Source organism: Saccostrea echinata, unplaced genomic scaffold, assembly GCF_033153115.1.
Source record: "Saccostrea echinata isolate AGI-Se365-2 ecotype Australia unplaced genomic scaffold, CSIRO_AGI_Sech_v1 ptg000062l, whole genome shotgun sequence".
NCBI classification, from domain to species: domain Eukaryota; kingdom Metazoa; phylum Mollusca; class Bivalvia; order Ostreida; family Ostreidae; genus Saccostrea; species Saccostrea echinata.
In genome coordinates this window covers 4,574,298-4,579,265 of record NW_026889811.1, presented here as the reverse complement: position 1 = coordinate 4,579,265, position 4,968 = coordinate 4,574,298, and the positions used below count along the sequence as shown (strand labels likewise).

At 31.3% G+C, this 4,968-nt stretch overlaps 1 long non-coding RNA gene across 1 annotated transcript; it reads left to right on the top strand.

Annotated features, from left to right (window-relative positions):
• The first annotated feature begins 1,369 nt into the window (after window positions 1-1,369).
• Window positions 1,370-2,046, top strand: LOC133175525 (uncharacterized). The gene is made up of 3 exons (XR_009719300.1): window positions 1,370-1,447; window positions 1,551-1,611; window positions 1,978-2,046. It is a non-coding gene; the product is annotated as an uncharacterized LOC133175525 (long non-coding RNA).
• Window positions 2,047-4,968: the final 2,922 nt, after the last annotated feature.

Here is a 4,968-nt window from a genome sequence, read left to right as displayed (position 1 = left end):
AATTTCAAAATTCTTTAACAAATCCTCATTAAACTTACTTTGTCAGAAAAAGTTTTCATTTAATGGTTCAAACTGTTTACTGATCAGTCTTGATTTTATAGAGTGAAGTCTTGGATTTTGGAGAGCACCCCGTGACCAGTGTGGTAGGTGTACTTAGCTTCTTACGAAGGGTGATCAAAAAGTTCGCGAACTATCTCTATATTTACAAAACCACAATTCAATTTCTTTTTGATTCCACACAGTATATTATGCATCATAGCCAATATCATATAGATTGTACGGTAAATTTTTAGGAGGCCAAATTGGCAATATTGGCATTCAACTATAACTGGGCGGATGTGGTGGAACAAGAAGAGAAGATAAAGGTAGACTTGTACATCATTATAATAAACATATTTTATTTGACTAAGTAAATATTATTTAAATTCTGCTCAATTAATGAGATATGACATAGATTCCTGGCAAAAAAAATCATGTGCATATTAAAAGCTTTCTTATGCAATATGCAATTAAGCTAAATAAAAAATAACAAATAAAATATAAAAATGCAATAAAATTATATGTATATATTTTCTCCCCCCCCCCTCTCTCTCTCTCATTAAATCATAGATATGTTCGTGAATTTCAGAACAATAAAGACATCTCTGGACCCCATGAGCGTCTACCTCAGACAAAGGTCAAAGATACTGCTGATATAGCAGTAGATTCCTCAACATCGGAACTGGACAATTCTAAGGTTAAAAAAATTGTAAATACATATACGTGTAAACTTTAGAAATAATACTTATTTTGACATTTTAAGTCTTCAATAAACATTCTTATCATAGTATAACCGTTTATGCTAATCGGTTCTTTGTTTTAACTTGTCTTTATATACCCACATTTCCTTTAAAGGAAGAAAGTAAAAGCTTGTATGACCCCAACATATCAAATGAAGCCAACGACTTCAAGGACACAGTAAACACCAACATCTGTCCAAAACAAAGAGATTGTCACTTACTGCAGTTGGCAGAAAAAGAAATTCAAAATGCTGAAACCTACCAAAGCTGTAATGCATCCCCCGAGAAATCGGATGAATCGCCCCAAATGGACAATTCTGTGATAAAGAGCATGCAGAGACTAGTACATATTGTTGAAGCTAAATCTGGAATTGTAATAGGAGAGATCCACGCGCAGTACATGTATCTTCCTCCTGAATCGGACGCAGACGATAGACCAACAATAAAATCAACTGAAACAAAAAGTGGTACCACCATATCGCAAGAGTCACAGGTTAGATAATGCTGGAAATTGATTTGAATCTTTGGAACATGTAAAATGATTTAGCGGGATAAAATGTGTTTCTTAATTAACCTCTCTGTGTTTAATTACAGGGCCTAGATGTCTTGGAAAATTCGAAAATATCGGATGGAAAAACTGCTAAATGCAGCAACGGTAATCGAACAATGTAAGGATATGAACTTTACGATGTGGCATGCAGTTTTTATTTCATACAACTCAACTGTTTGTATTGTTGAATTTCAAATGAATACGGTTGATTTATGTTACAGGAAAAAACTTAATAATGGAATGGAGATAATGGATACAGAGATAACCCTTCTGTCAACGGAGGTAAGAAAATTTAAAAAAGCTACGTGTAATTTAGTCAATCTTTCGTTTCTTCGTTGTCCATAGGGGGCAATACTTTCCCATTGGATACTTTAAAATATGAGAGCAGACACATATAATTGGGGCAATTTTTTGGTTGTTTTTGTGCCGTTTTATTTATTTATTTAATTATTTACATGTATTTATTTATTTATTTACACTGTATTTATTTATCTTTGTTTTGTTTTGTTTAATATTTTGTGCGTGTTTTGATAAATTTATTTAAGCCACAACAAAAACATTTCTTTCCAATAAATAACATCAGCATTATTATTGTATTATATATAAGATTTTCTTGACATGTATGTTTTTTTTTTTTTTTTGTATCAGATGATTCAGGGATCAAGGTCTGAAAGTGACGCAGCGAACGATTATTTCACGAGACACCCTCTCATGCGCCTTTTTCTTTGTGGAACATGTTGTTGCTCAGTGAGTACAAGTCTCCAAAATCTTAAAATATCATTTGTTTAAGAATGGCCTATCTATAAATGAATATTACTTTTGAAATGTTTCATTAATGTATTTTTTTTTCAGAAAAAATCAAAAACGAAAGATACTGAGAAAGTTGGACTGTTGCAGAGAATTCGGAAATTTTTTTGCAGTAATTACATGTAGATGGATTTATACCTGACTGTTTCATGTTTCTGAAAATAAGAAGCTAATCTGTGATTTATTCATTACAGTATAGTGAATTAAACCTTATTTTTATATCTGCATTTTGTTGTTCATTTAGCTGGTTCAATTGACTGGATGTACGGAAAGTTGAATGATTACACGCGTTTATTGTCATGACTTTTAGTAGAGAATTTAAAAACGTTGTCGATTTAATATATTATAATATGAACTATTTTAATTCTTTTAAAATGAAAAAGAGAACTCAGTGGTACACAGAATAATACCCTCTGCTCCCATATCAGTATAAAGTGCATTTCTTAATTAGCAAGTAAGTAAATAAGATTCTCTCAAAGTTCCGTTGGTTTAGGAAGAGATGCATTAACAAAATGGATACCCCCTTTATCGAGTATAAAGGCAAAGTCCACGTTTTGCTATGAGAAACCATAAAAATCTTTCCAAACGAAGCGTAAAGTAGGAGGTGCAAAATTGTTACTACTTAATAAAGAGTCTGTGAAATTTCTTAAATGGCATTCAGTGAGACAACTACCCTAAAATATATCAAGAAAGGCAAAGTCCATATTTTGGTATGGGAAACCCCAAATATCTGTCTAATCAAAACGTAAAACAGAAGATGCACAATGCTGCCGTGTAATAAAGATTCTGTGAAAGTTTCACTAAATTTACTTTCAATGGTGTAAAAGGAGTTGCGGATAATAGATGGCTACCATGAAGAACGGACGTAGTACTGACGGAGATCTCCATCACTATATACATGTACCTACAACTTTTCAAGTGAGTGTATAAATATAACCCTAAATAAAGTGGGTATTGTGCAGCAAACAATACAAATATACACTGAACAAAACTTCGAACTAGTCAGTTATATCATTTGCAAAACAAAATATGAGATCAATTTGATTTTTTTAAAATGGTTTACTAAAACGAGCTTTCAAGACCATCTACTTCTAAAGAAGTTCATTGATAATTTTGTAGTAATATTAAGCCAACTGATTTTTCCAAGAAATCTAAAAATTGATAAAAATAACAACGTTCAAAAGTGACAAAAGGGAATCATCTTGAAAAAAAAAAGTGGGTTACTTGACGTTTTTGGCAGGCAATTGTAAAAATTCTGAATTTTATTCTTTTTTATTAAAATTTTAAGACAAAAAATTACCTATTCTAACAAATAGAACTCGTTTAATTTTATATAAAAACAGATTATCCCTGAAATAAAATGAAATGTTCCTCCGTCAGATCAAGATGTTTGAAAACGCAGATCCATTTTTTAAAAATGTGAAATCCATTGATCAAAAGGCCCGCACCTGCAAAAAATGTTTTAGACAAAGTCACGTTTGACCAAATTCCTTGCTGTTGTTTATTAGTCCCCTACCGGTGAAACCGGAGGGGACTATAGGTTTCCTCTGAGTCTGTCCGTCCGTCCGTCTGTCTGTCTGTCTGTCCCACTTGGTTTTCCGCACTTTTTTCCTAAACGCTTGCAGATATTGAGCTAATTTTTGGTATGTGAGTGTATCTTGATGAGTTACAGATCAAGTTTGCATTTCATTCCGCTTCATTGATCTTTGAAGAAATTACGACCTCTTCAATTTTTAAGGGTTTTCCGCAATTTTTTTTTAAACGCTTGCAGATATTGAGCTGATTTTTGGTATGTGACATTATCTTGATGAGTTATAGATCAAGTTTGCGTTTCGTTCTGCTTCATTGATTTTTGACGAAATTATGGCATTTTTCATTTTTTATGGGAACCAGATTACACTTGCCGGTAGGGAACTAGTATTGCTAATGCAATACTCTCAGAAAGCTTGTTTTTATAAGGATATTTTTTGTATTTTTTTAGCACAAATTACTTCAGAAGTAAATATCACTCATTTTCTTTATTAATAATCGTAGAATTTATCACAAATTCTATAGTGACAATTTGGAAGTTTTATTGAGTATTGTAAAAAAAAAATTAAAAAAAAAATTATACTCATTCGTTTCCTTATAGGAATTTCTAGCATTAGAGTCCTGTTATATTTACTATATATAGTACCAGTTTGCAAAAAAAAAATGTATTACACAAGTATAGCTTTTTCAAAAAGTTTTTCCGTCTTTAGTAATAACCTTAAACAGTAAACTGACATACACCTATCAGGCCGTGTTAGTTTTGAGCAGTCCTTTTTATTTCTCCATCAGCATTTTACAGACATAAGCCCAGCCATCGATTGCAACTTTTTGGGCCTTTCCGACAAGCGGAAAAACACAATTTTTTTCCGAGCTTGCTTTAAGGAGGATCTCTACACCTATGAAGTATAAATGATTTTTGTTTCATGCATTTGTTTCTAATAATAGACTCAATATCCAATGAAATAAAGCTCCAAAGTACTTAACTTTATTTTTTGGAAATATTTAAAATATTTAATTTATTTTGTAGAAAACCCTTGATTCTTTATTTTTAAATGCCTTATGTTTTAATTTTCTATTTTAAGTTTAATTTTATAAAATCTTGAAATGAAAACCAGCAAAGTTATAAATGAAATCTACATGATTTTTATTTGAATTTACAATAATAGACAAAAGAAAAACTAAAACAGCATTTTCATGAGAAGAACTGGTCGGATTTCCAAAATCTGAAAATAAATATAATATCAAAGGGCTAAAAAGATGAAAAAAAAGAAATTGAATGAAATTGAAAAAATGACGAAAATT